Here is an 11,993-nt window from a genome sequence, read left to right as displayed (position 1 = left end):
TTTGTTCAGTTGTTTCAGGACAACATAAGGGAGAAATTCTCAAAACCCCTCCAGCTTCCCCCTCTCACAGAAATTTTGTCTGAAAGAAGGCATAGCCTCTGGCTTTGTGCCACCTTTTTCCAACTCTTTGCATACGTGAATGCTGAGACGTGCACAAAGGTGTGGAATTCACTGGTACTGTAAGAACAAGGACTGGCAACATGATCACCTGGTTTATTGACCTTTGCTGAGGTTACACTGACCTCAGATGCTCCTTGGCTGTGCAGCAGAGCCTCGTCTGCCTGGCACATGTGGCCCCTGGATTAAACAGGTTGTGCTGAGTAGAGTACAAAGGACTGCACAAAGGCAGATGATGAGATCTGTCCTGATCCAGCCAAGGAGGCACAGCCAAGCCTGCTGACGTCGGGGTGGAGCATATCAGCCTGCACCAGCTGAGCCTCTGGGCCTTGTGATTTCCAGCCCTCTTCAGCTTGGCAGCTGTAAAATTGCACCAATTAGAGTTAGAGGCATCTGTGTTATGAATTTCAGCTGACTAACAATGGGCAAGGATCTTTCCCACACCCACCAGGGAGGTCCGTGGAGTGCAGCTGGAAACCTCTGGTGAGTTGAGACGAGTGGTTCTCTGCTTCCACTGACACTTGCACCAATCCAAACATATGGAAGGCTTCCAATTTCTCTTGGAGTAAACAAAGGGAAACACAAAACCCTATTATTTCCTATGGCTCTTTGTTCAGAGAGTATTTTTAGCCCAGCTGACGATCTTTTTGCGTATCCAAAGTGTTTAATTAAATACATTCATCAAAATGAAGACCTCCAAGGAAATTTTTTTGAGCATTACTCTGGCAGCAGGTCACCCCCTTGCAATGCCAATTTCACATGCCACTCTGGGAATCCAGGCATGGGTTTATGATCTTCACTATCAGAGTTCAATAATTTACAACAAAAATCATCACATCCGTCTATTCTGGAAGAAAAGCTCTTCCCATCCATGGTGACCACCATTCTTTGATACAAGAGAAGTGTTGCAGAAGTAGAGAGAGGAGACAAAACATCTGTTTAGAAAAAAAGTCCTGTACTTTTAGGATGCATTTATGATGTATGACGTGCTTCTTAGGCCATTTCCAGATTATTTCAACCCCAAATCCAGTTTGTTTCTTCTGCAGGCTCCTATCAGTTTTCTGAAGTGAAACAGAGCAAGAATATCTGGAGGAACATCAGGAAAAGCAGATGGACAGTGGGCTAAAGTAAGTATAATTTTCCATAGTAAATCCACACCTATAGGTTTATGAAGAGGTAAAAGGCAGACACCATGTGCTGACCACAACCACAGATGATATCTGCACTACACCTTGTAATGCCCCCCCATCCCAAACTGGTGTTTCTCCATCCACACAATTAATTTATTGCATTCCTTCTTGAAAATTCATTGGATCACATGTGGCAAATGCTATGCCAGACAGATAAGGAGTTTTCCCTGGACTTCATCAAATTCCAGAATGAAGGGCAAGAACACCTCTGTTAGGCAATAGAGTTGCCCATATGTCAGTGCCAGTGCTGCTGCAGGTTCAGGGTTGGACAGAAACACTAGATAAAACAAGAGGTCTGTGTCCAAATGGCTCAAGTTCCATCTCTAGCCTTTCTTCTTTCTGGGCTCTTCGCCAAACAGGCTCGGGCCTTCAAAATCCAAAAATAGCCCATGACATCACTGGAGTTTTAAAAGTCTTGTTGTTTCCTTTTGGAATCACTTGAAAACTCACTTTTAAAGCTCCCCTTCATGGAGACATATCTCATTCCTTGAGACTGCTGTTTCTGAAGCAGTGGTGTATGAACAGGGCCTCGAGGAAAGGAAAGGCTTCAACCCTACTGGAACTGTGGAGCAAACCAGACTAAAGCAACCAGGTTTTTTTATTCCTTTTTTCTTCCCCCATGGAAGCCAAAAAGCTGAGCAACAACACTTATGTTGATTAATTTGAGTGAAAACACAAGATTTACTCTCTCCCAAGGTTAACCTCCAGGCTGCTTGGAGTTCTGAAATCGCAGCCTGGCACAGGGCCAGCTCTAAACAACAGCTCATCCTTTCAGCTTGTTTCTAAAAAAACCCCAACAAAACATAAACAAACCAAACAAGAAAGCTCCATCCATCCTCTCTGTAATTCTAGGCATCAAAATATTCAGGGCTGGTTGCTCCAGAATTTCCAGGATATATGAGAACACAGCAGGTACAAGCAGAGGGGACACTGATACTCTTTGATCTTCCCTGTTTCCCAATAAATTTATATTGAATATTAGAAGGAGTAATGGTCTCTGTCCTTTTTGCCTCATGTGGAGTTCAGTCGGTGGATAATAAAAACACAGCATAAAGCCCAGCTTGATGAAAATGTTCATTTTCAGCTCAGAAAACTGGTGTCTCCTAGAAGACGTCTGGAAAGAATCGAGACCACTCATCCTTCTACATATTGGAGCACCTCATCAGAGGGCTAAAATTCCCTTGAGCTCCCCATTTCCCTGGATTTGGCAGGGCTCCAGACCATCAGCTGGGATCAGGAGTTTGGACTACCTTGAAGGACCCCAAAGTATTTTGAAAGCTGCAAACAACGCAGAAACACAGCTGCCCCAGGGTTAGGAACTCCAGACAATAAAACAACAAAGCCCCTCAATCCAGTTAAACCCTCAAATCTAGACAGAAGACCAAAATATCACACAGTCCAGTGAGTTTTATTTTCATTTGGGAGAAAAGTTGCTAGCAGAGGTGGATGTTCACTGGGTGTGTTGGGGATTTACTGGTGTAACTCCGCATTGAGTTCAAAACTCTAAATTGACTTCACAAATCACAGACCAGCTGCAAAAGAGGAGGAAAGGTGGCTCTGTTTATCCTTATTTCAACCTTTGAAAGTAGATACTTGTATGAAGCAGCAGCAGTTTTATCATGAAAGTTTGTTTCATATGAGAAAACATTGATTTTTTTGGTGGAAGTGTCAAAGATAGAATGTGTAATATCACGGCTTTCCTCATGTTTTCTCACAGATTTTCTGTATTAGAAACAGGCGATTCAGTGAAATCAGGTGCTTCCTGTAAACAGTTTTGATTGCACAAAATTGGTTTGCTCCTGAATAGAAATCCAAAATAGACTTACTTTTATCCAGTGACAAAATCTGATCTACTGAAACACAGAATAAAGGTATAATAAAAAAGGCATTCAGTTTTGTGTAGAACAAAACCTTGCTTCATCAATAAAGATCCATCTGAATAATTACGTGCAGTGTTTTATTTCAGGTTTATGCCCCCCAAATTTGTAGAGGTCATCAAGGAGGTGTCACATACTTTGAAGGAGCACAGTTCTTCCCCTGCAAGTTCCATGGAAGGGACCAAAGAGTCACCTGGAATAAAAAGCTGCTCAGATTTACAGAAGCCATACTTTTTTTGTCCTTGTTTTCACAGATTTAGAACACCATCCACCTGTATTTTCTTGTATGGGTTTGTGGTGTAATTTTGGTGTCTGGCCTTTGCAGAGGCCTTTTAATAGGTTGTGTTTGAGGAGAACTGGGATATTTTCAGGGAGTAGTCTGTGGGATGAAGGCTGGCAAAAATTGTGGAAGAGGAACTGTCCATGCAAGGACAGGGGTGGGACAAGAAGAACCATGGCCAGTCAGAGGAAGTGCCCAGTGAACCATCCATGAAAGGGTTTGAAAAACATGTGGATGTGGTACTGGAGAACAAGTTTTTTGGGAAACATGATGGTTGGCACCTGGGTTTGATGACCTTAGAAGTCTTTCTCCACCTCAGTGATTCTGTGACTCCATGATTCTGAGCGGGTCAGGTTTACCAGGATCCACAGGATGAGATTCCAGAGGGGAACATGGCAGCAGAGTGGGTGTGTGAACAAGGATAGATGTCTGGGAGCAGAGCAAAGGTGAAACAGTAGGATGCGGCAGAACTGGGATAACACTCCTGAGACAGTGAAGCCACTGCTCCTCAGAGCTGAGGGTCTGCATTAACGAACCCTGGAAGTGCTCTCAGAAAATTGGGAAGGGAATATCAGAGGAACTCTGTGTCGAGCTGGATATATGTGTTTGCATCTCTGTTGAAGTTCAAACAGTGCCAGACAGAGGTTGACGCTGGCCAAATGGGAAAACAACTTTCTTGTTTCCTACAGAAAAATAATTGCTGCTTGCTAAGGCTGCTGCTTCCAAACCCACTCCAGCCCTCAGGCATGATGCTTCTCTCTCTTCTGCTTGCTTTGCTGCAAATCATGGTAGCTCTTCTAGGTTTTCCAAGATCCCACCAGGGGACCCAGATGCTTCCTCTGGTGGCTACAGAAATATTAATGTAAGGGGTTTACAGGTCCCAGCTCTGTCCTTGGAGCAGCTCGCTGTGTTCACCACGTCTAGAAGCACAGACGGGCATCACCAGCTTGTTTCTCCCTTTGCAATATGGGTGGATAAAGAAAAATTAGTTACTCTTTTGTGTCACCTCACTGAACACTCCTGCACCTGAGGAGGACCAACCTCGTGCACCCCAGGCATCAGTTTGTGCTGGGGCCGTTCAACTGGGGAGAAGTGTGGCAGGAAAGGATCTGGGAATTTTCTTGAGAACCAGATCTGTCCCCTTCAACTCACACATACCTGGTACTAAAAAGATGCATTTTTTTCTTGCCAAATCTGAATGCTATTTTCTTTTATTTTCTTTTCTTCTCCTTCTCCCTCCTCCTCCATTACCACCTGAATTTCTGGAACAGATCTAAGAAAGTTCAGAGAGACAGCTGTGTGCTGTGGGTGGGAGTGTGGGTGTGATATATGCACACCACGCAGGCAAGAAGGTAGATAAAAAATATTATAAATAAAACACTGGCAGACTCCTCTTGTCGCCTCCTTCTTCACTGCATTTTACAACTCGGGGAGATTATTTTGCAGAATGTTTGACATCAGTTTGATGCACGTTGTTCCCATGGCAACAGGTCTTTCTCACACTTTTTGTTTTGCTTTGATTATTTCTCGGAATATCTCATTCTTCATTATTTTGGGATTTTGGTGAGACCAACCCTGCCAGAGCTGAAAGAGCATTGGGACAACACTGTCAGGCACAGGGTGGGATTTTTTGGGTAGTCCTGTGTAGGGCCAGGATTTGGACTGGATGATCCTTGTGGATATTCTGTAGTTCTGTGATTGTGCTACCCTTCATCTGTCACGGATGGAAGGCAGAAGAAATGACTCATTTCCACCAGGAATCTGGAGTTCTGCTCCCCAGCCAGGGCACGGGCATTGCTACTCTGGTTTCTCATGTTCACTTTCCCCTTAAATTATGTCCCATGATCCCACCCTTTCACACTTCATCCCCAAGTCATTATTAAAAATAAATCCTGCTCTTGAGCCTCAGTGCAGACTGCATGGAACTGTGGGGTGGGGATGAGGAAGTTTATTTCATGACCCCTAATATTTTTAATAACCTGTAGGATGTCCCTGCCTCTCTTTTCTGCCTCTGGTGGCATTCTGTCAGAAGGAAAAGTACAGCCACAGGACTCTATTTTTGTCAGGAGACAAATACACAGCTCAGCAACACTGAATTTGCTGCTTGGGCACGTGATTGCATCCACCAACAGGAACCTTCATCACAACACCAGAACTAAGGAAAAGCTTTTTTGCTTAATGACCTAAATATGAATTTGTGAGCCATCCTTCCAAAACTGCCATGGCACAGGCATGTCACCAAATGGCCAGGCTGGGGGTGTCAAGGGATGCATCTGAAGCATGTGAAGGGGCCGATACCAGTGGGACAGGAAATGGTGAGGGTGCTCCCAAGGGAATAAACACAGAGTGGATCAGGAAATGTTTCATAGCAGGGAAAGCTGCCTGGCTGCACAGTCAGCTCCCAGAGGAAGTCCTCTTGGAGGATCTCCAAACTCTTGCATGGGGGTGCACAAGCTGCATGAGAACAGACGTTGGATAATGTTGCTATTGATGATGGTTTTTGTGGTGGTGCTAAGCAAACCAGTGCAGGAAAGATCATTAATAAAAACTTCTGCATGAACACAAGGGCTAGGAAGAGCCATAACCGGGCTGGACAGGGGTCAGCAATAAAACTCTCCTTCCCTCATGCTTTTCCAGCCTTATGAATGCTCTTCTGGGATATTCACCCCAAAAAGATCAACAGTCACATCCTTGCCTTCCCCCAAAAAAACAGGTTAAAGAGGCCTGGTGGGGTTTGGAGAGCTGACTCCTGGCCTTTGTGGAAAGTCTTCAGAGGCAGCCTTGGGAACCTGCCAGCAGTATCCAGGTTTGCAGGGTGGGATGACTGAATGCCTCTGGCAGGAATCCTTTTTTGGCTAACGAGCCAAAAATGCTTGTAGGGTCCGGGTGAAATATTTACGAAGAAAAAAGAAAAGCACAAGAGTGGGAGCAACAGGCTTGCTGGGCAACTCCTTGGGCAGCTGGAAACTTCTTTAGAAACACCCTCTTCCATGATGTTATAGAATCATAGAATTGTTTTGGGTTGGAAAAGCCCTCTAAGACCACTGAGTTCAACCATTCCCCCAGCACTGCCAAAGCCACCACTGACACATGTCCCAAGTGCCACATCCCTATGGCTTTTAAATCCCTCCAGGGATGGGCACTGCAACACTGCCCTGGGCAGCCTGTTCCAATCTTTGACAACCCTTTCTGTGAAGAATTTTTCCCTAATATCCAATCTAATCCTTCTGTGGCACAACTTGAGGCTGTTTCTTCTTGTTTTACCACTTGTTACCTGGAGGAAAAGACTGACCCCCAGCTGGGGACTTATTATACCTTTATCCCCAAACTCCATTCCCTCAAATCTGTATAGAAGGTCCCCTGCAGCTGCAGTGTGGGCAGCAGTAGAGGCAGTAGGAAAAAGTTTATTAGCAGAAGACACTAAAGAAATAAAAGCAGAACTCCTGTGCATAGTAAGTTGTGCACTTTTGCAGGCTCATTGCTCTCCTTATATTCTCCTTACTCTTTGTTGAAAGTGACAAAATCAGCCGCTTTTTTTCAAACTGAAAATGAGGATTTCTATGTAATTTCTGTAAGCTCAAAGGGTAGTCATTAGACAAGAAAAAAAGAAAAACAAGATTTCACTAATCTCAAGCAAAAATGCCTTTCCTGACAGTCTCAGCTCACTTAGTAGGTCTTCCTGGCCCTGTCCCATTGTGAAGTTTCCACTTGAAAAGGTGGAAATGCCTTTTTTTGGTGGAATAACTTTGCACAGCAAGGGATACAGAAGCAGTTAACCAAGGATGTGATGAGACAGGAACTCCATATTGAGCAATTTGACTTTTTTTCTTATTTCCCTCCAGTTTCAGGTGTTTTCATTATGTATGGCAAACAATGGCTCAGAACTTGGCATATTGTCTGCCAGTTTTTCCCCCAGAAGAATGGGAAAGATGAACTTTGGAAGATGCAACAAGCTCAATTTGAACCCTTCAGTGTCCAAATGTTTGATGGCTTTCCATAGCACAAGAAATTTAATTGGTGTCCTTATACCTTCCCAAAATAAAGAGTTTGTCAAAAGAGAAACTTGACATAAGACCTGCTCTGTGCAAGTTGTTCTTTCATGTCCCCAGGGCTTCCTTCAAATTCATCCATCCCTGGCACTGACAGGGTCCTGTTAATGATGGGCATGACCAGCCCTCAAACATCATTTATTCTTGCATTTACCCAGTCCTGTGAGGTAGAGCAAGGACTGTAGCAAAGGTGTCACTGACTGTCACAGCTGAGCACTACAGATACCACAGACAAAGCCCCTGGCTCCCAAACTTTGCCTTAGCCCTTGTTGAGGCAATTAGGAGGCCACAGAGGCCTTTTTTTACCTCAGAAAACCTTCAGCAGTTTAGATTCTGCGTCTCAGCCTTGCTGGAGATGTAATAGAGGAACTCCACAAGACCACATCAAGATTAGATAATCCTGGGATTCACAGAGTAGCTCTTGCTGCCTGTGCTGCACCAAGGGTGTGATCAGATCACATTCAGAGGGTGACAGCACTGACTAGAGCCAAGAGCAAGAGCCACATTCCCTCTCCTCCAAACCATATCCAAGAGCAAGGCACTTGCCCCTTTTTGCAAGCAGTGTTTTGGGTTTTGGAACTCTCCCCTGTCTGGGAATGTCCTCCTTAATCTTGCACTTTTAATTTCTATCTCCAAAACTCCAAAAACAGTGTCCAGAACAATGCACAGAAATAGACTGGGATATCTTTGTGATCCTTTCCATCCGTCGGAGTGGGACACCAGCCATGGGACACTAAAAAAAAGAGAAAGAGAAGTGAGCTTTGAGAACCTTAGACAGAGCTAACCAAAAATCAATTTATTTTTCGATCCCTTCATTGAGAACTGCACATTGTCTCCGATGAACAGCTAGTTCTGGTGAGCATGGAGGAAAGGGGATGCTTTAGAAGAAAGTCAGGAGGAAAAAAGAATAAATCAAAAAGCAACTTTTTAATATGTCCAGATTTATGGATAGAGAACGCTGAGCAGGAGTTCCTTTCAGTCTCTTTCTACCTGTGATTTATCAGTCTTGCTTTCAGAAACTTTCTCCCATTACCCAGCATGATTTAACTGGGAAACCTCCTCCACGTGTACATTTACTGGGAGGAGTTTTATAACCACATGGAAAAGAGGTGTTTTGCAGCCCCCTCCAGACTGCACCTGCCATGGTTCATGGGATCACAGAACGCCTGGGGTGGGAAGAGACCCTGCACAAACATTTTCTTTGCAATTCAACAGAAATAGCTCTCGCCCAGGTGGACAGAATCAATTCAGCTGTGCAATGTGAATGTCACCAGCGAGCTCATCTTGGTGCCAGTGATGTGTCCTGCCCCCTCCCTTCAAATCTGTTCAAAGATACATCATAAAATTTACTGAAATCATAAAGTTTACTGAAATCATCCTGTGATCCTTTCATTTCTGGTGAAAAAGTCAAGCATTTGCTTTTCTCAGGTCTTGATCTGCATTTTGGGGGGCCTGGCCCAAAGGGATTAGAGGTGACACACTATGTCAATATATTAGAAAAGAAAATGGCTTTAACTGCCCCCTAAGAAAGCACTGGCCTTTTTTCAGGGCAAAGAATATTAGCAGCTCATTAAGACAGATGCAAGACAGGCTTTTGCTAACCCATCACATGGATTTGAAAATAACTTCAGCACATGGTGCAGGACATTACAAGTAGGTGTGACTTATTAGAGGTTTTTATCTTCCTTTGAAGATAGCACGGATCAGAGAATGAATTAACAGTGGTGGGAGTCTGGAGAAGAGGAAAGAGAGGAGTTTCTGAGGGCCTCCACAGACTAATTACACTCAGATCAGATTGTGTCTGATCTTGCATGCAGTGGGTGTGCTGGGTGGCTTTAAATCTCCTCCTACTCATGTCCCATCTGTCCTTGCTTGGAAATCCCTCATTTGCAGGAACTTTGGTAGGTACATAGTGAGAAGGCTCAAGTTCAAAGATCAGAGATGGCAAGGTCTGTGCCATTTCTGGCTTGGCTTCTACCAAAATGAACTTATTTGTCTGAATTAGGTGTACAGCCAAGTATAAATAGATCCTGTCTAGACAGACAATGCAATAGAGAAGTGAAATAAAAGGTTTTAACCATACCAGGCCCCTGATTTCAGCAAACCATTTTCGAGACATTTCCAGACTGAACTGGGCTGTCAACAACAGAAAGCGAAAACAGTTCACTGTGATTGCATCCAATAGGTTTCTGCGCCTTGAATTAAAACAATCTAGGAGATTAGACCCAAAATGAAGAGGGAGCACAAAGCTAATGCAATAGCCAAGGTGAAAACCCCTCTGGGTGACTGATTCTGTGCCCAAATCCCCATGTCAGGTCATCTTGTAGTACCACAACACAGTGAGCACAGCGAAGAAATAACATTGTAATGTCTCTGCTGGTTTAAATTACAGAGTTTTAGATGGTAGGCAGCTGAAGTAGGAGGTGAACTATCAACAGTTGTGGAGTTCAAAAGTAGGCAGGTTTCTTTTGTCCAGCCTGGATCACTTTTCCAGATTGTTCCAGGGCAGACACTTTCCCATAAGTAAGCCAGGGCAGAAAAGTGCAGTAACATCAACAGCGCTGGTGTCACTGAACCCTAAAATACAACAAGAATTCAGTCAGTGGGATCAAGCTTGCACCTTCTTCCAATTTATCTTTCCCCCTTTGCCAAGGAGAAATGATACCTCCAGGTGACTTTATTTCACTCCCGTGGTGTATTTTTTGAACAAAAAGGGGCATAAACATCAGCATTTCCCTCCGTTTGCCTGGCTGAGTGGAAAATTTCCTCCAGGGATTTGAAAGTGCAGTGTAAAGTGGTCAATATCACCCTCAACAGGGTTGTGGTAGAGAAACCCTTGAGAGGCACAAAGCTGTTGCATCTGCGGCCAATGTGATGCTCTGACATCCTATTAGAGGATTTTCAGATGGGTGGTAGTACAGAATCATAAAATCACAGAATATCCCGAGTTGAAAGAGACCCACAAGGATCATCAAGCCCAACTCCTGGCCCTGCACAGCACACCCCCAAACATCACACCATGTGCCTGAAAACTTTGTTCAGATGCTTCTTGAACTCATTACATTGAATACAACCTTAACTGGAGAAACTGATACGTTTTTACTCAAGTCCAATATTTGTATTTCAGTGAAAATTCTGAAAAAACTGTAAAAGGCTTTTTAAAAAGCAGCAAGAAATGGCCTTTAGATTACAGCTTTTATCAAGACATATAAAAGCTTTCCCTTCAGCTTCACTCTTAAGGAGGTTAAGGGTTGACTAGGTCACATTTCTGTATCTCTACAGAAATACCCTTCCTGGGAGGATACAACCTTTCCATGTAGGAGAAAAAGACATTGTAATGGTGAAGGTCAGTCTAGAGTGAACTTCTGGAGAAATTCAGACCAGAAATAAAGAAGAGGTTAATAGTGAAAGAAATTAATCACTGGAACAACTTCCCTAGAGATTTCTTGATTCTTTGTCATCTGCTTTTTTTAAATCCTAAGGGACAGGGTTTTTTCTAAAAGCAATGGATTCACTCAAAGGGAAACTGCAGGGATTTTGTGACCCAGCTCTGCTGCCTGGTAAAGGTCAGGGTGTTTGACTTGGATAAAGATGCAGATTTTAAAACAGAGGGGCTTGTCAACCCAGAAATTGCACTGGGCACCCCAGGAAGCAGCATGTACAAAGTGGTGGAGTTGCTTGCATGGCTCTTGTCTGATGTCAGAGCTCTTTTGGTCACTTGTGCCTAATCTTGAGTTCATGCAGACCTGGACTTGCGTTTTCTTATGTAAGCATGTGATACGATACACAACTCAATACTTGAGTTTTCTTGATAAGCATGTGAAACCAACTCTGTGTTGCCTTTCAAATGTGTAAAGGCAGATTTTTCTTTTTGAGGGAATTAACACCAATTAACCCAAATACATGAGGTGCAGTTCAAAAGAAAGAGCAAAGGAGCCAACAGAGGCAAGGTTTATTTCCTGTTAGTTTTAACGGCAAATCAGAATCAGAGATTTTAAAAAGTATGCTGGATTTTCATAAGACACTGCAAGAAAAAAAAAAATCCATTTTCTGCTTTAGCTTTTAGCCTGGGCAGCCAGGAGTAGTAAAATCCCTTTCTGCTGTGGCCCCAGTGTGCAGATTGCAGGGTATTGTGCAGATAAGGTGTCAGGCAGGATGACTCACTCATCAGCCAGTGCGTAGGATCCTGAATGCACAAACAACTGAGAGTCCCACAAGACCTCCTCGAGATGGAGATTTAAAAGTCAGTTTATTTCCATGCAAAGTATTCTCAGACTGTAAAAATAGTCCTATACCTGGTCTCAGTGGGGCTTCTCAGAAATCCAAGTGGGCTAATGAACGTCATCTAAAAGTGATTTACTCATAAAGTTTTTTCCCTGATGGCAAAATTGGTTTGAACTTGTAAAGTAATTAGGAGATGTGGGGTGGGAACTCCACCACCACAGTCAGCAATGCTCCATTTGGCTGTGGAAATTATTAC

The 11,993-nt window shown here is 43.7% G+C and overlaps 1 long non-coding RNA gene across 1 annotated transcript; it reads left to right on the top strand.

Moving 5' to 3' along the window:
• The first annotated feature begins 219 nt into the window (after positions 1-219).
• LOC136290533 (uncharacterized) lies at positions 220-3,250 on the top strand. The gene is made up of 3 exons (XR_010721184.1): positions 220-600; positions 1,164-1,244; positions 2,392-3,250. It is a non-coding gene; the product is annotated as an uncharacterized lncRNA (long non-coding RNA).
• The last annotated feature ends 8,743 nt before the right edge of the window (positions 3,251-11,993 follow it).

This window comes from Chamaea fasciata, unplaced genomic scaffold (genome assembly GCF_029207755.1).
Source record: "Chamaea fasciata isolate MVZ Bird 193981 ecotype frontalis unplaced genomic scaffold, bChaFas1.0.hap1 SCAF_6, whole genome shotgun sequence".
Taxonomy (NCBI): Eukaryota; Metazoa; Chordata; class Aves; order Passeriformes; family Sylviidae; genus Chamaea; species Chamaea fasciata.
Note: the sequence above shows the minus strand (reverse complement) of the source record. Positions and strands in the feature narration are given on the sequence as shown.